This window comes from Lynx rufus, unplaced genomic scaffold, assembly GCF_022079265.1.
Source record: "Lynx rufus isolate CCGP_SWC_20201006 ecotype Redwood Valley unplaced genomic scaffold, mLynRuf1.p SCAF_3, whole genome shotgun sequence".
NCBI lineage: Eukaryota > Metazoa > Chordata > Mammalia > Carnivora > Felidae > Lynx > Lynx rufus.
The window spans coordinates 121223754-121243259 of NW_025814845.1; the positions used below are offsets into that span (position 1 = coordinate 121223754).

The 19506-nt window shown below is 39.5% G+C and overlaps 1 long non-coding RNA gene across 5 annotated transcripts in view; it reads right to left on the reverse strand.

Annotated features, from left to right (window-relative positions):
• Positions 1-388: 388 nt before the first annotated feature.
• Positions 389-19506, reverse strand: part of LOC124519957 (uncharacterized) — a 43429-nt gene continuing 24311 nt past the window's right edge. For 2 of the 5 annotated variants that reach the window (XR_006964228.1, XR_006964227.1), the window contains 2 exons: positions 8456-8720; positions 946-2205 (listed from right to left, as the gene is read on the reverse strand). This is a non-coding gene — a long non-coding RNA (uncharacterized LOC124519957). Of the gene's footprint in view, positions 534-945; positions 2206-8455; positions 8721-19506 lie in introns of those variants that run through there. The other 3 variants (XR_006964231.1, XR_006964230.1, XR_006964229.1) reach the window with 3 other exon arrangements.

Here is a 19506-nt window from a genome sequence, read left to right on the forward strand (position 1 = left end):
ACAGAGCACAAGTGGGGGAGGGGCAGAGAGAGAAGGAGACACAGAATCCGAAGCGGGCTCCGGGCTCTGAGCTGTCAGCCCAGAGTCAGACGCGGGGCTCGAACTCACAAACTGTGAGATCATGACCTGAGCTGAAGTTGGACGCTCAACCAACTGAGCCACCCAGGCGCCCCTGTTTTTATTTTTTTAATGTTTTATTTATTTTTGAGAGAGAGACAGAGTGTGAGTGGGGGAGGGGCAGAAAGAGGGGGACACACAGAACCCAAAGCAGGCTCCAGGCTCCAAGCTGTCAGCACAGAGCCTGATGTGGGGCTCGAACTCACAAACCGTAAGATCATGACCTCAGCTGAAGTCGAAGTCGGACAATTAAGCAACCAAGCCACCCAGGTGCCTCAAGGAATTCTTTCTTTATTGTCACTCTCTCATATGGTTATTTACTTCTTTCCAAGAGTGCATGTAGCTTTTGTAGCTCTGGTACACGCTGAAGACAAGAGTTAATAAACATGCATATGATACTGTTTATGCAGTTCAACCTTTAATACAGAAGAAAAAAAAAAAAAAAGGAAAAATCAGTGAAAACAATTGTAGCATTACACCCACCCAGTAGATTGCCATCATAGAAGTCATGACACCCTTGCTAAAAACTAGTAAAGTACAAGGATTTTGAAAAGAGAAGCAGTAGCTTTTATGATCTATATGTTTGTATAGATGGTGGCACTCAGCTGCTCCTAAAGCCTGAGAAAGCCATATGGGGCTTCATAAACACAAATGCTTCCTAAGCCACTTCTCAAACACCTCAGAAGGTCGAGTTCTCATCATGTAAGGGGTGTATCTAATGAACAACTGTAACACATGTAGGGTGTCGGAGTGATGGCTGGGACCAGTACTTGCTAAATGTTAGCATGGTTATTCAGGTGAGATGAAGAAAATGATGAACAAGTCAAATTTGCCTTGAAAAAGAACAATCAAAAAGCGACAGCAGCCTGTTTATTTTTCTTCCACTATCATATTTGGGTTAGTTGGTTACTAATTATGAACTTTCTTAACCCCCTTGACATAAATGCTTGATGACAATTCCTGCTCCATGAGGTTCATATAAGTTCAACATTTTGGTCATTAGTGCTATGTTTGATTATAAAATATTAGAGTGGCACAAAAGCAGTTATAAAATACTGAATTTTTTTTCAGAAAAAACTTAACTGTACTATGAAATGTAGATGGTGCTAATGTGAGTCGAAGTACATTAATATTTACCTGTAAATTTGATGCATAAAGGTAACCTTGGAGAAATTTGCTTAGCCACCTCAGCTTCCTGATGGGAGGAAGGTGAGTGCACATGAAAGTCAGTGAACTTTTCTACTCACAGCAAGACCAAATGCTTAATCTCAATTAATGTTTCCTTTCAACTAACACGGAGGAAATCATGTGAGCTCATCCTCAATGCTCTGTAACATCTGCCTGGCCAGTGTTAAGGTGTGGTTAGAATTCCATATAGAGATATCTTAGGATGACAGTAAAGCCATTTATCAGGCTCATACCTAAATACCAAATCTTGTCGTGTATAGAAGCCAACTATTTCAAAGATCAACACTCTTCTTATGAATAAAATCATATGAGGTTTTACGCTCAAATTTTGCTGACTTGGGATTCCGTCCTATCATGAGACAGGATCTCAGTCCCCGAAAGTCCTCTTGTCACGTATTTTTGGAAGTCCCTGGGGTTCCTCACTGATGTACAAACGAGCTCACACTCACGTGCAGCTTGCTCCTCCCAGGCTTTTCTTGGGCCTCTGCTATTTTAGCTGCTGCCGTTCCCGTAGGAGAATCCTGCCTTGCTTAGGTGTTCCAAACTGTGAAACTCTTAAGTTCCCCAAATAGTGCTGTTCCCTGAGAACAGGATCCTTGCCTCTCTCCTCACAGGGGCTGCTCCCACAGGCTGAGGTAGGAACCAGTTACCAGACGATTTCTCATTTTCTCATAGTACTCCTATTTTCATTGTACTTGAGCTCTCCTGTCTCCTCCTGAGCATACAGTCTCTGAAGCAGATTTTCCCCTCACACATCTCCTCTTCAAAATGTGGATCGACTCCGGCAAAAGATGCCTGGGTTGGAGAGTTGGCAGGCTCTTCCCTTCTGGCATATCAACTTTATGTTGAGTCATGATCTCCCAGCTTCACATATCGACGATTGCTAATTCTGTCAACAACCTGTCAAGAGAGGCGTTATGACCCCATTTTACAGGAAAAGAAATTGAACAACCAGAATATTAAGAAATTTATCTAAATGTATTGTTCCTAAGTGTGATATACATTAGATTTTGAACTGTTTTCTAAGTTGCTCAAAGCACTTTATGAACTTCTTTTCATACTTCCTATAATATAGTTTCATGACATATTATATTCATAACTTATGCTTCTGTGGTATAGGGTAGATTTGTGCATAAATCCAGATGGTAAGATCTTGCTTGGTATTTGATCTTAAAGGCCTATCTTCTGTAACTTACTATCTTAGATTTTGTTCTTTTGGAAACTGGTGCCTCAATGTATTTTTTTTTCCAGTAGACTTTTCTGCTTCTGTTTGAAGATAATATTTTAGACATTAAAAACCAAACCAAAATGAAACTTAATATCAGTTTTTATATTAGCCAGGATTCTTGGCCAGAAATAATAGAAACCTACTAGTTTGGGCAAAAATCCTATTTATTGGCTTATCCAGTCATAATGTGGGGAAAAGTAGGGGTTCAGCAAGTTTTTCAGGGACATAAATAACACGAGGGTTCTCCGTGTCTCATTTCTTCCCCTCTGTGTATTGACTCCATTCTCCCAGCTTCCTCCACGTAGCTGAAGATGTGGCAACCAGCAGCACTTGGGTCCAGGGGAAGAACTTCTCTCCATAGCTCCAATTCTAAAAATCTCAGGGAAGCACTCAGACTGGCCTCCCTGAAAGATCACAAGTTCATCTCTGTGGCCAGAAGTATGAGGACTGGGATTGGCTGGAAACACTTGGACTTCAAAATAAGCGGGGTGCTAGTTACAGAATAAGGTAGGATGCCAGGCAGACAGAACATATGTCTACTACAGATGACTGAGTATGCTTTGTGTTTTGCACTAAGGTGAGATATAAATAAATGTTATTGATATGTTATATTAAAAGATATGATTTGTGTGAAAATGAGTATTAGCCCAATTGTTGGTAATATATCACCAGAACACACAAGTGACATTCATGTAGTCAGCTGCCACTCATTTTTAAACTCATGTGGGTATACCTCTATTTTGTTTTTTTTTTTTTTAAGTAGGCTTTACACCCAGCACGGAACCCAACACAGGGCTTGAACTCATGACTCTCAGATCAAAACCTGAGCTCAAGAGTCAGACACCCCAATGATTGAGCCACCAGATGCCCATATACCACTCTTATTTACTGAAAATATCTTTCCCTAATCCAGTTTTACAAGTAGAGTATTCCCCCCCACACACACCACCACTAGGATATTTACCCTTCCTTACAGTGAAGGTGCATCTGAAAACAAGAAAGGATCAGTACGTTAAAGAGGAATGGTTTAAAAAGTGTGGTATAGCTTAGGTAATATTTCCCTTTTATGTCTAACTGATTAATAGAAGATTTTAGAGTTCTTCAGCCTAACTACCTCCTTTATGCAGTTGGAGAAGCTGCAACTCATGACAGGCAATGAATTTTGGACAAAGGTCTTTTGATTGCATGGTTGACCCACACTCAGGAGAAGGTAGAGTTACTTTAAACATGGGGATCTCGTGAAAATCCAAAGATAGGAATCAAAGTTCAGCCTTCAGGAAAGGAGGCGATGATGAGGACCTACATTTTAAACTCTGACACATAAAGAATTTGGAAGTCTTCACTCTCATCCTTACAACTTAGAGACAGCTGGTCAAACTGAAAATTCTCTTTCTTGGGCCTCTGGAGAAACCACCACCGTGAAATCTGGGGATGGAGGTATAGCCAGAGAGTCACAGCCAGGATCTGCTTATCTGGAAGAGACTGTTGGAGCCATAAATTAGTAGGAATGCTTTAGTGGTTACTCTGAAGAACTGCTTAAGTCTGAGTGGGAACTGGTGGGAGAGTAAGAAACTCCTGGGGCTGCAGTCTTGCGGGGCCCACACACTTCCATGGACTTTACCTGTAGGAAGCGTGTTGTCACAGTGAAGACCCAAGAAAAATCCCCTCGTGGCGCTGACAGGAGGAAAGTAAGAGTAATCGTGTAGTAAACCCAGGATCTTCTCCATAAGGACTACTCTTCAGGAGAAAAGACTTTGCTGGGGCCTTATCCAAGCTAGGTTAAGGGCATTCCTCCCAACCCCTAGTGGTTTTTGTTGTTGTTGTTGTTGTTGTTCTTTTTCCCTCACCTAATGTGGGAAAGGGAACGAGGTCAACAGGGGTCATGGCTTCAAGGGAATAGATTGGGAACTCTGTGGCCAGTGAATGGGGTAGGGAGCAGGAGTCAGGGAAGCTATACTATGGGAGAAATACTTGCAAAGATCACAGCTCAAGGACACAGGACAATTTAGAAGACTGATATTTAATCATAAGTTTATAGAACACTCCTCCTTTCCCCACATTATCATCATCCGAACAGGGCTTCAGGATAATGCCAGTGAATTACCATTGAAAGAGTTGTAAGATACAGACTCTCTCTAAGGAGGAGTATGTAAGGAAGCCCAAAGTCAAGAGGGGAGGCAAAAACAAGGACACTAGAGGATTTTGTAGCTTCTGTCACCTACAGCTACAACAAACATGAAATACATCCCAACACTTAGCCAGATTAACATACATCCTCACACTAAAGGGCTATTTACCTCAGTTCCTGTTATTCAATACATTATGTCTGGATTTCAACAATTACAAGACATGCCAAAGGCAAGAAAAAAACATAGTTTGAAGAGACAAATCAGTCATCAGAATCAGACTCAGATATGCACAGATACTGGAATTATTAGAGAGTTTAAAATAACTGATTGGGACGTCTGTGTGGCTTAGTCAGTTAAGCATCCAAATCTTGATTTCGGCTCAGGTTTTGATCTCACAGTTCGTGAGTTTGAGCCCCACATCCAGCTCTGCACTGGCAGTGCAGAGCCTGCTTGGGATTCTCTCTCTCCCTCTCCCATGCACACGCTCTCTCTGTCTCTCAAAATAAACTTAAAAAAAACAAACAAACTATGATTAATATATTCAAAGCTCTAAGGGACAAATAGATAACATATAAGAACAGATGGTAAATTTAAGCAAAGAAATGGAAACACTATGAAAGTATTGAAAGCATATGCTAGAAAAAATAGAAATTTAGAATGCCTTCAATGGGTCATCAGTATACTCAACATGGCCAAGAAAAAAGATCATTAAGCTTGAAAATAGGCCATTAACAACTTTCCAAATTGAAATGCAAGATTAAAAGGATGAAAAAACCAGAACATTCAAGAACCATTTCAAACGATAAAACATACAAGCCATTGGAATACTAAAAGGAGAAGAAACAGAAGAAATATTTCAAGTAGTAATACCTAAGAACTATCCAAAATTAATGGCCAAGCATCTGGGTGGCTCAGTCATGACCTTGTGGTATGCTGCTGTCAGCAAATAGCCTATTTTCGGATCCTGTACACCCTTCTCTCTGTGCCGCTCCCCTGCCTGTGGTCTCTCTCTCTCTCTCTCTCTCAGTCTCAAAAATAAACACTTAAAAAAAAAATCAAAATTAATGGCAGACACCAAACCACAGATTCAGGAAGTTCAGAGAACACTGGACAGGATAAATACTCAAAACAGGAAGAAAAACACACATGTAGCTGCATCACATCCAAAGAGCAGAAAACCGAAGACACCATGGAGGCAACTCTCACACATGAACTAGCAAGTCTCAGTCGTGACACCTCTGCTTCTCTCTTTTTTCTGTACCATTCTAGACTTTACTCTTTTATAGCTGTTTTCTTAGACCATCAAGGCCCTTTCTATTTCCAATTTTATCTCATTATTTTATAGTTCTAGTTCCCACATTAACACTTCATAGTTTCTTGGTTCCCAATTTCAAATTCCTGATGGAAATGTGATTGCCCTGTTCATCTTTTGGAGGCAGTAGAGCTCATGGAAGGAAATCTCTGGGTGGGTTTTTTGGAATCAGTTGCCCACCTCCACCTGTGTTTCAGGGGGTGGGATAAAGTATGAATATGGTTCCTTTTTGTTCATCAAAAACAGTTTGTAAGGCACTGTTTCTTGGGGTTTGGGAGGTGGGCCAGGCAGTGATGTATACTTCTACTACAGAACAAATTATATAGATAAATTGGGTAGAAAATGAGTTTCAGAGGGGTGAAGTGATTTGCTTAAGCAGTCAGTATGACTCAGACTCAAATCTACTTCCCTTTACTCAGTGATCTATTACATGGATTAGAAACAAGCTGTTTTGAAAAGTATATTGCTTGTTGACCATATAGTATCCATCATATACCATCACTGTTATGGTTTGAATTTGCCACTTAAAACATATGTTGATGTGCTAATCCCCAAGATCGCAGACTGTGATCTTATTTGGAAATAAGGATTCTGCAGATGTGATCAGCTAGAATGAAGTCATGTTAGAGTTGGATAGGCCCCAATGCAGTATGACTGATGTCCTTATAACAAGACAGTCATGTGAAGACAAAGCCATGCAGGGAGAACACTGTGATGATGAAGGCAGAGACCAGAGTGACGCAGCTGCAAGCCAACGGGTGCCAAAGATCGCCGGGAAACCACCAGCCGCGAGGAAGAGGTGAGGGAGGGTTCTACCACACGTTTTAAATGGAGCATGGGCCCTGCTGACACCTTGACCCCTGGCCTCCAGAACTATGAGACAGTCAATTTCTATTGTTTTAAGCCACCCAGTCTGTGGCACTTTGTTAGGGAAGCCCAAAGAAACTAATATAATTGTCTGAGTGTAACTTGAAAAAGGAAACTCCTACAAAAATTTTATTACACTCCTCTCCACCCCAAATATAAGAATACATTCTTTGACCTTCCAATTCCGCCCTCCCTCGATCCCTTGACAGCCCATAAAACCAAAGGAACACGAGAGATGCCTCATGTTTCTCTTGTAAAAATTCCTTGCTCTTGTTGGTATTCCATAATTTCTATCATACCTTGGCACTGAACTCATTCATTGTAAAACGTTTAGACAATAAAGAAAGCAATGTAAAATATAAAATCACATGTAATCCTCCCACTCAGCTATAAGTATTAACGTTTTTATTTATAGCCCCCTAAGTCTTTTCTTACACACACATATACTTTTTATTAAACAAAATTGGGATCAGAGTGTATACATTGTAATTGGTTTCAATTTTCAAATAGTAAACATAACCAAAAATAAATCTCAGGAAAGACAAGAGGCTTTCTTTGAAGCTTCTCCTCACTAATTTTATCAGTTTTATTTTCCTGTTCCTTTGCACTTTACCCTTCTTTTATTTCCATCTAGTCCTGTTGCAACTGGTTTCCTGTGTCTCCTAGACCATGTTTTTTGATCCGTAAGTAAATAAAAATTTCCAAATCAGAGAATTGGTAAGTATGAAGAAGTATTTTAAGATCAAGGACTGAGAATTGATATTAGTATAACTGACAGACTCAAACAGTTATTCACTATAACACATGCATGCTCATTCAGCTGTTGGCTACACTTATCCAAATATCAGAATTTGGCACCTTGTGGGGGGGAAACAGATTTTCGCTGAGATCGAAGCTTTGGCTTCATATGGGATCTTTTTTCTCAAGGGAATTCCCGCTTTTTCTGGCCTTTATATTACTTGCTTTCCTCCTGGTTTCGTCTTGGAATGGCATCAGTAAGTTTCTGCCTCCACAGAATACAGCCTTGATATATCTAGTCTGCAGTGATGGAAATAGTGGGTATGTGTGTGTGTGTGTGTGCGCACACACAAACTTTTGACTGGAAAGGGAAAAGATTTATGCATCTGGGTAGAAGTTACGTGAATGTACATATATGTAAAGTATACTCGTGTCCTTTATTACTTGATGTTATATCTCAATTTTTAAAAATTACCGCCAATTTTTAAAAAGTACTGTCCAAGGTTTAAACTGGAGATCTAGTCAAGGGTAAGTAAATTCCAGAGACTGCAGACCAGCCATTATCTTAGCTATAGAGACCACTAGCCTTTTCAGCTCTTGGACTGTTCCATAGAATAGCAATACCCAGAGATGCTCTCCACCCCACTAATGGAGTTTTGTGGTCAAGAAGTTTAGAAAATGCTTCACTATCCAGGCCCCTTTGAATGATTCATTAGGCATACTGAAATATCAAAGGCTCTAAGTCCTACAGCAAAAAAACACTTATACCAACTTGTCCCAAACTTATTTAACCACGAAACTCTTTTCATCAATGCCTATTAACACCTCATTAGAATAATCAGCTTATGTTTAGAAGCCTGGTCAAGGCCTACCCACCTGCCAGTACGCCACCTGCTGGTTTTATTGGGTATGAGGCCAGTCACTCAGGAAGCTTCTGTTTTCACTAAATCTCACTCACAATCCAGAGTTCATTGTTCTAGTGCTCTTGATCAGCATTTTCTTCACATTTAACAAACCAGGGACTGAACGGCATAGTTTGCTATCATTCAGTTGCAAACGGAGGTTTTTAGAGTTCAGACTCTCAGCTAGCAAGTCAGACCACACAAACCAGCACTGGATGTGTCCAAGAGAAATGAAGCATCTGATAAAATGAGAACAAAGAATGAGTGCGAAGTCCTTCAGAATTCTGATTTTAGAGCTTAAATATTTATGATAATACATTCAGCCAGTCTGTTCTATTTATTCTCTAATTTGAAGTTCGACTTATTTTTAACAGACTTGTTCAACATCTAATAGACTGATGAACTAAACTCTAATTCCCCCTAAACCCAATGTGAGTCACTTTCACTTAAATTGCAGTTTCACCACTCTTGGTTCTGGAGGTTATAGTTGCTAAAGTGATATCATCATTTATTTGGGAAGAAGAAACAAAAATATTATAAAGGATGGGAATGTGATAATAAAGGACACTTATGCCACAATTTATTTTTTTAAAGAGCTTATTTTGTCACAGATTTGTTTATAGACTGCCACACAACCTAAGAAGAAAACTTTTAAATGTTTTCTACAAATAATCTTTCACAATCTGTTCTATATATTTTCCTGTCCCCAAATAATATATACTGCCAGGAGAGATTTCTTTAAAACCACCGTTTTCGCTAGAACGGTTGAAGCATATGCACGGTTATTACCTGACACTGGGTGGGTTCAAAGGTGCCGGGTAGCCAGGTTTTCGGCCCCCTCCCTCCCTCTGCATCTCCATTTTATCTGATCTGGATTTCTCAAAGGAGCCCCAGTTCCATGGGAAAAACAGCAGTTGGGTCTGAAACCTTTGCCTAGGTTCTTCTAGGGTGAGGGTACTTATATTCCCAGCTACAGTTTTAAGGAAAGAAACTCCTAACTTTAAATACTACAAATTATTTGCCAGTAATTTTATTCTCAAAGAAACATGGCCCGTACTATGTTAGCCTCACCATAAAACAACTTTTTTAATGTTTTATTTTATTTTTGAGAGAGAGACAGAGTACAAGCAGGGAAGGGGCAGAGAGAGAGGGAGACACAGAATCTGAACCAGGCTCCAGGCTCTAAGCTGTTAACACAGAGCCCGACGCGGGGCTCAGGGCTGAAACCCACGAACTGTGAGATCATGACCTGAGCGAAGTCGAATGCTTAACGGACTGAGCTACCCAGGCGCCCCAGCCTCACTATAAAGGGATGTTTGAATTCTGTTCCTGGAGCACCATTCCCAGTATTCAAAGACCAGTTGCATCAGAATCACATAACAACGTAAGTATGCTGATTCCTAGGCTTCTCCTCAGACCTGTGCAGTCCCTGAAAGCAGGGCTCAGGCCTCTGCATGTTTAGCAGGCCCCGTAGGTGCTCATCCAAACACCTATGGAGATGCTGGTTGTTCAATGCTGGTGATGGATCTGCTGGCAGAGTTGCCTCTGATTGCATCCAGATGAGGTATGACATCAGCATTTATAAAGAATTCCAGGGGCGCCTGGGTGGCGCAGTCGGTTAAGCGTCCGACTTCAGCCAGGTCACGATCTCGCGGTCCATGAGTTCGAGCCCCGCGTCAGGCTCTGGGCTGATGGCTCAGAGCCTGGAGCCTGTTTCCGATTCTGTGTCTCCCTCTCTCTCTGCCCCTCCCCCCGTTCATGCTCTGTCTCTCTCTGTCCCAAAAATAAATAAACGTTTAAAAAAAAAAAATAAATAAAAAGAATTCCACAGGTTATGGGAATGAACACTGAAGGTGGAGAACTGCTCCAAGAGCTGATAGTTGTTTTTTTTTTTTGCTTTGTTTTTTTTTTGGGGGGGGGTCGGGGGGGCAGAGGGAGAGTGGGGGAAGGGCAGAGAGAGAGGTAGACTGAGAATCCCAAGCAGGCACCCAGCTGTCTATGCAGAGCCTGTCTCTGGGCTTGATCCCACCAAGTGTGAGATCATGACCTGAGCCAAAATTAAGAGTTGGAAGCTTAACCGACTGAGCCATCCAGGTGCCCCTCCAAGAGCTGATAAAAGGATGAAAGCTGAAAAACCTATTTTGATTTGCCAATGAACTGTTAATGTGGAGAAGGATAGGCAAACATATTTAGTAGTGATGGATGGAGGAAATCACGTGAATGGAAGATTGAATACTATCACCTCTCAACCTTAAAAAGGCTCACAGTGGTATTTCAGTGACCTTAATTCTTAACCCCGGCTATCTTTAGAATTCTTCAGGAGTCAGCCTTTAAAATATACCAGTGCCTGGGCCCTACTCCAGACCAGTTAAATCAGGCTCTATGGGGGTGGGATGGGGGGGTGGGTGAGGTCTGAGTTGCTGCTTATTTTAACAGCTCCTGGGGTGACTTTAGTTGTGTAGCCAGCTGAAGCACCATTGCTCTATGACGTAGGAGAAGCTGTCTGAGTCACCTGTTATTGTTGACATCACAAGCAGTTCATTTTGCTTCCAGATCCTTGGAGCCCAGTCTTTAGAAAAAAATGAATGCTTGGCACTGTTCTTTTATCTCATTTCCACCTCTTAAACCACCATCATTAGGATTCACTATTTTATTTAGGAAAGCAGTTTCCCCCTGCTTTCTTGACATAATTTGCGGCAGTATATTGCTCAGAGCAAAGGCCTGAACGTTCTATACCTTATGCATTTGCTAGTTAAAATCTGGGGCTTGGGGGTAGAATTTGTGGAATTTTGCGTTCTGTTGCTTGGCAACTTTAAGAGAGGTAAGCCTATACATTCTGTGAGCATCAGAGTTACAAAGTTTGGTGAGCCCAGTCAATTATTTCTTGATACTAAAAAGAAATTAGTTCTCCATTATGTAGAGGGCTTGAAAAGTTGTCATTCAGAGCAGGGCATCCGTAGCGATGTCACACTTCTTCTACTTGACTCCACAAATTATTCTGCCCTTCAGCCCTCTCACCTCTCAACAGTTCGATCTGATCAGACGCAAGGCTGGCATATCTTGGCAGAATGAAGCAAGGTGGTCACATTCCTCTGTGACGACATTTGCAGGCAGTTACCGGAAAAAACAACTGGATGAGTCCACATGCAGCCGATTTTCTCTTAAAGCAGGACAGCATTGGCCTGAGTGTAACCAGTAAGACTTCTTTGTAATTTGCACCTGGATATGTCACTATAAATAGACAAGAATGCTAGTAGGAGGAAGAAGGTATTGTAGACCCTGAGAGCCTTCATAGACTTTTAACTCTGTGTATTTTCCTGTGTAAATGTCAGCTGGAAGAAGAGCTAAATGTCAGTTACCAGCTGAAATTATGATTATATTCTCTTTTAGTCCCAACATCATGTATAACTATCTACTCTTGAAGAGATAAAAATGTGAGTATTTGATTAAATTGTAGGTATTTTGTATTCTCTGTTCAGCAAAGAGGTGCTCCTGAGAATTTCAGTTTGTTTCTTGTCTAGTTTTTCCACTTTTAGAAGTTGAAAAATTCCCTCAGAGCAGAAGGAAAGTTGACAAAATCCTCCTATTTTCCCCACCTTGTATCATCTATCCATAAATGCAAGCGTTGAGGTCCTGAAAGACATTGAGTATTTAAGCTCAGTCTTACCAAAGGCCCATAGAAAAAAAGAATTTGTTTCATATGGTGACTGAAACTATAGAAATAAGTAATCATAAAGGAAGGACATTTTATTGGTGTCTGTGGTGGGGGAAGGGGTACTGTGTTTCTGGAAAGATCTCAGTGAAGCAGGTTTCCTCTGAGCTGGTTTAGGAGGTGGGGAAAGGAAAAGCATATTGCATAGAGAAGAGAATATGCACAAAGGCAAAGAAGTGTTTAATCCAAGTACGATCAGACAACCACAAATAGCTCAGTGAGTTTGAGACAGAAAGCAAAAGTGGAAAACTATGAGGACTTGTTATGAAATATGTCCCTCTGTATATTAATTGTCTACTATCTCATCCAAATTCTGGAAATGTACTTGAAAATTGACTGGATTTTTTACTCCAACTTGAGATGTGAGTAATTTCTCAAATAATGCCCTAATAATTATTAACTGTACTGCCTTCCGGGTCTTTGCAAATCATCAAAACAGCGCTGAAAACTAAAATGTCCCAGAATTCCTCTTCTATTAGATGCCTTGTCTAGTTTATTCCAACACACTCTAATCTCTGTATTTTTATTAAAAAATTTTTTTAATGTTTATTCAGTTTTGAGAGACAGAGAGAAACAGAGTGCAAGTGAGGGAGGGGCAGAGAGAGAGGGAGACACAGAATCCAAAGCAGGCTCCAGGCTCTGAGCTGTCAGCACAGAGCCCTACGTGGAGCTCAAACCCACGAACCGTGAGATCATGACCTGAGCCAAAGTCAGACACTTAACCGACTGAGGCACTCAGGCGCCCCTCTAGTCTCTGTATTTTTAGTTGCTCTCCAGTATGTTGACACTTGAATTATTTTTGGAAATCCTTTTGCTAATTCTGTGATTTCTGAAATACCTTTTGGCCAGATAGAGCAATCTTTATGCATGGCCAGGGTCATCTTCTCTGAAAACAGTGTTTGAAATCTGGTATCCAAACAGATCCAATCATCAGAGCAGGAAAAAATAAATAAATAAATAAATAAATAAATAGTAACTCAAAAAGTACAGAAATATGACATCTGGTGAAAATGTCCAGAACTTCAAATCTGTGTCCTATTCAGAGTGTGATCATCTCGTGCATCATTCCAACCAATGCCCTCTTGTGACATTGCAGACATGAAAGACCCCAACCTTGTGAGGCTTATCTTTTTGGGGGGATCTCAGAAATGTAAATATATCGTTGGCATAACTACAGCTTATTCTGTTACAGGTTAAAAAGCAGTAAGTGTTATAAATGAAGATGAAGGGCAGATTCAGCTCATTTTGAAAGCACTGATTAAATTCTAAATTTGCTTTTGTTTTTAATCTTTTTCTTGGTTAATTTTAGCCCCAAGGCAAATGTCTTAAGTTCTGAGCAAAAGCTGTTTGATTAAAATTTTGTAAGGCTCTAAGCAGACATTTTTATACTGCTATACAATGAAAATGGTCCAAGGGGGATTTTTGAATAAAATATAAAATGACTGGTTATTTAAAATGTGTTAAGGCAGGGAAATATTAAGTATACAAAACACAAGACCTTTTTTTTCACTTATTTGTTCACCACATAAATTGACTAGCCATATAAAACAAGATGGAAGAAAATTGGTAGAAGTCTCAATCATTTGGTTCTGAATCAGTTTTAACAGTAAATATATAAAATTCATAAACATGCAAAAAGAAAGATCCATGCAAGAAACATTGGAAGAAGGGAGATTAGTGTGGTATAAAACGTAGACTGTGGGTTATCAATTCCACTTGTCTGCCAAAGTTAAAATAGGAGTTGCATTTTGACATCTGAAACTAATGTAACATTGTATGTCAACAGCACTTCAATTAAAAAAAAAAAAGAGTTGCCCTTTGGAATGCCTAGACAGGGATATGGCTCGGTATAAATAATTTTAAGTCTTGATGCTTTTTTTATTAAATTATTTCTTTTATTCATTCATTAATCATATATTTATTAAGCTGCTACTATGTGAGGTCTTTTAGGATAGATGCTGGGGCCACATCAGTGCTCAAAACATACATATGGCTCTTGTCTTCATGGAGCTTATAGTCTGGTGAGGGAAACAATCACCAGGGAAACAAGCTATTTGTGTTTGAAGGAAACAAATAGGGAACTCGGTTAAAAACAAAGAGGGGTGGCAGTTTCTTACAAAACTAAACATGGTCTTTCTATATAATCTAGCAGTCACGTTCCTAGATATTTACCTAACTGATCTGCAAACTTACATCTACACAAAAACCTGCATGTGAATGTTTATAGCAGTTTTATGCATAATCGCCCCAAAGTGGAAGGAAACAAAATGTCCTTCAATAGGTGAATCAATAAAAAACTGTCACATCCACACAGTGGACTATAATTCAGCAATAAAAAGAAATGAGGTATTAAGCCACAGAAGACATGAATGAATCTTAGCTCCATAGCCCTAACTGTACAAAGCTAGTCTGACAGGCACACATTGCATATTCAACTATATGATATTTTGGAAAAGAAAAACTAAGACAGTAAATAGATCAGTGATTGACGGGATAGGAGAGGGCTGAGTAGGTAAAGAACAAGGATTTCTTAGGTCAGTGAACCTATTCTATATGAAACAGTGATGGTGACTATAAGACATTAAGTTTTTATGAAAACCCATAGTACTTTACAGAGCAAAGAGTAACATTTAATATGAATAGATTTAAAGAAATTATTTAGGAAGTAGGAGGGTTCCCAGGATGGCATACAAAATGTGACAAAGCGATATAAATGTATATTACAAATGTATGAAACAAGCTCACGGAAGGAGGTGTGGGAATAAAGTGTTGATCTAAGTAACTATTTTTTTTTAAGTTTATTTATTTATTTGGGGGGGGAGGGGCAGAGAGAGAGGGAGAGAGTTCCAAGCAGGCTCTGTGCTGTCAGCAGAGAGCTTGACATGGGGCTCAAGCCCATGACCTAGGATCATGACCTGAACTGAAATCAAGAGTCAGATGCTTAACTGACTGAGCCACCCACGGGCCCCGGATCTAAGTGACTTTAGAAATGAATGGAGATTGCGAGACTAAAAGGCTAAAGGAACAATACATAACCTCTGTACTCTAGTTGATAAAGTTGTTTCCTATAGGGGGACAGGCAACAATTCTGAAACCACTATACGTATATTGGAACTGAACAATCAAGTAGATGGACAGTGGATGTTGGGAGTGGGAACTTAATGATCAACAAAGGGAAGAGGATAGAATGATCCACATAGTAATGGATTAGAATTGAGTACCTCAGTATTAACACGTGTTTAGCTTAATATAGATATAGATGGTTATGTAAAGAAACATTTATCGCCTTATGTATATACACAGATTAGTATGCACACGTGTGCTTCCTTGGTCCCTGTGTGCAGCTCATATCATTATGGGACATCAGCTGAGAGGGCCTAGAAATAAGACCTTGGAACAGTGAGCACACCAAATACCCAGGTTTTAGTTTTTAATACTATCGTCTAGTAAAGGAACCAGAGTTTCTTGGACAAATGGTGATTCTCAGACTGGAGCAGAAGATATACAAGATGAGTTTGGAGTATCTGGTAGTGCCAGATAGTAAGAAAGTGTCAAACAAAACAAAACAAAAATGATGGAGCCAACTGAAAGAGCTCCCAATGACCAAAGCTGGAAAAATTTAAGCAACAAAATAAAGCAGCGTTGGATCATAGTCCAAAGTATAAAATAGGCACCAGTCCATACTCTGATAAATGAATGACTAAATTAATTCATTAGTGAGGGGGGAAAGGACACATCCCTCATGCAGAACATTTTCATAATTTATGTAGTTATCTTGTACTCGAGGAGGTGGAGCATAACTCAGAGAAGTTAAGTGTGAGCTGTGCACGGCGACTTTCTTCCATTGACCATAGAAAGAGAAAAGACAGTAACTTTATAGTGGGGAAACTTGACAAATACTACTTCAAGCTAGCCGAGAGAGGTAAATGTCAATAATGATAAGCCATACTGATAGTCTTTAGCCTTGGTATGAGAATGGTACTTTAACTCTGTGGTTTTCTTCCTCAAAATATATTACCCTCATCTAATCGTGAGAAAAACATCAGGTAACTCCCAATGAGGGACATTCTACAAAATACCTGACGACTAATCCTCAACGTTGTCAAGGTCATCAAAACAGGAAAGTCTGAGAAACTGTCACTACTAAGAGGAACCTAAGAAGACACGATGACTAATAATAGATGTAACTGGGTGTGGAGTACATGAGAACTCTCTGTACTGTCTTCACAATAATTCTGTTGATCTAAAATTGTTTAAAAGTTAAATTTTAAAAAAGGTAACACCGGAGATGCTAAAAGAGAAATGAGCAAATCCACAATCATAATTGAACATTTTAACACTCTTCTCTCAGTAACTGGTAGAACAAACAAATATCAGCAAGAACACACCAAATTTGAACAACATGATTAAGACACTTGTCCTGAGTGACATATCTAGAGAAGTGAACCCACCAACTAAAGAATACACATTATTTTCAAGAGTATGTGGGCTATTTTCAAAAACTGACCATATGTTGGGCCGTTAAAAAGTACCAAATTTCAAGGGCACCTGCAGGGCTCAGTCAGTTAGACGTCCGACTTCAGCTCAGGTCATGATCTCACTGCTCGTGGGTTCAAGCCCCACATCGGGCTCTGTGCTGACAGCTCAGACCCTGGAGCCTGCTTCGGATTCTGTGTCTCCCTCTCTCTCTGCTCCTCCCTGATTCATGCTCTATCTCTCTCTCTCAATAATGAATAAATGTTAAAAATTTTTTTTAAAAAGTGCCAAATTTCAAAGGATTCTAATCATATAGAGTATGTTCTCTCACAAATGTTATCAAACTAGAAATTGATGACAAAGAGAAGACTAGAAAATGTCTAAATATTTAGAAATTAAACATTTCTTTTTTATTTTTATTTTTATTGTTTATTTATTGTTGAGACAGAGAGACAGAGTGTGAGCAGGGGAGGGGCATAGAGAGAGGGAGACATAGAATCCGAAGCAGGCTCCAGGCTCTGAGATGTAAGCACAGAGCCTGATGCGGGGCTTGAACTCACATGCTGCGAGATCATGACCTGAGCCAAAGTTGGACTCCCAACTGACTGAGCCACCCAAGGGCCCCAACAATACATTTCTGATAACCCAGGGGTTAAAATAAAATCACAATGAAAATTAGAATATATTTTGAATTGATGATAAATAAAATATAATATACAAAAAACATGAAGGCAATACTCACAAGGTGAAAACAACCCAAACATCCATCAACAAACAATGGATGGACAAAAGGTGGTATATACATACAATGGAATATTATTCAGCCTTAAAAAGGGAATGAAATTCTGATACATGCTGTAACTTGGATGAACCTTGAAAACATTATGCTAAGTGAAAGAAGCCAGACACAAAGGGGAAAATATTGTAAGATTCTACTTATTCGAGGAACTTAGAATAGGAAAATTCATAGCAACAGAGAGTAGAATAGAGGTTACTAAAGAATAGGGGGAGGGGGAAATGAGGAATTATTGTTTAATGGACATAGAGTTTCTAAGATGACAACAAAGTTCTGGAAATGGATAGATGCACAACGGTTGTACACCATTGTGAGTGTACTTAATGCCGCTGATCTGTGCACTTAAAAAATGGCTACAATGGTGAATTTTAGGTTACGTACATTTTATAATAATAGCAATCGCAACAGCAGCAGTAATAATAACTGATGAAGGTCAGGATTTCCAGAATGCAGAGGGAGGATATATGTATATCCACTCCTCTATAAAAACAGAAAAATCCTGGAAGAACTGTCAAAATCAACTTTTCAAAAACTCTCAAAGTTAACCATAGGTGTGCAACAATCTGATGAGTGTGTTTTCAAGAAAAACTGCAGAACTTTGGCAAGAATATCAGGGTTTGTGGCACTGAAACTGTCCTGTTGATAGTTCTTGAAAGCAATGGTTCCTACACTTGTTTGATCATGAGAATGATCCGTTTTGTTAAAAAGAATGATTCTCAAGCCACTCACCTTAGAAATTCTGATTGGAGCACCAGTGAATCTGAATGTTTACCATATGTTCCACATGATTCTTATGATTAGAAAACAATGGGAAATGCCACTTTGTAAGAGGGTGAAAGACCCATTCTAGCAACATGGCCACCTGATGCCAAACTCAGTGTCGCTCCAGGGGCTTTTGAGTAGTCACTCTTTCAGTTGCTCTTTTCAGTTGAGTAATCTACAAAACTGGATGTTGTAGGGGTTTAAGTACTCTCCTTTACGTTCTAGGGCAATGCTTGCTTGCCTATCTCAACCTCGGATTCCCGGGTGGCCTCACTGTTGCTCAGGAGGAGTACAAACCCAGAAAAGATGAAAGCTATGATAACTCTGACCAGGCCTTGCAGAACAGTCCCGAAGTATTTGAAATGATTTTCCTTTCTGACTTGATACTTATACAGACAAATCCCTTTATGAAAAAGCAGCAGTACATTGGACCATGCTTCTGAAGTGAAGAGGAACTGGGCCAGGCCTTATCAAAAGCCACTGGACGAATATGGAGCATTAGTTTGTTACAAAAATAATACAAGGGGAACAGAGAGCAGAAACGTTTTTATAATGAAGGAATGTATAAATGAATTTTTATAAGAAAGGAAAGGATAGCATGATACAAAATTTTCATGAATGTATAAATTAAAAAAAGGAAATATGAAAGAAATTTAGTGCTTACCAGTAGGCCAAAATATGTCAAATTTCTAGGAATAAATGTAATCAAAGATGGGCAAGATCTCCACACAGAAAACTGTAAAACATTAGTGAGAGAAAACAAAGATGACCTAAGCAAATGGAGAGATAAACCATGTTCTTAGATTGGAAGATTAAAAGTTGTAAAAATATCAATTCTCCACAAATTGATTTATAGATTCTATGCAATTCCAGTAGATGTTTTTATGGAATTTGACAAGATGATTCAAGACAAGGAAATAGCCAGGACACCCTCAAAAGAGAACAAGGTAAGAGGGATTGCTCTACAGATAACAAAATGTACTATAAAGCCTCAATAATTAAGACAGTATTATGGCATAAGGATAGACAAATAGACCGATGGAACAGAATAAAGAGCCTACAAACAGACCTCTGTATATATGGACAATTATTTATGAAAAAGGTGGCAGAGCAGTGGAGAAAGGCCATTCTAGGTAGATGAATTCCAGATGAATCAAAGATCTAAGTATGAAAGGCAAAACAATAAAGCCATTAGATGACAGAGAATACCTTGATCTTGCAGTTGGCAAAGACTTCTTAAACAGAACACAAAGAGTCCTAAACACAAAGAAGAAGTTGT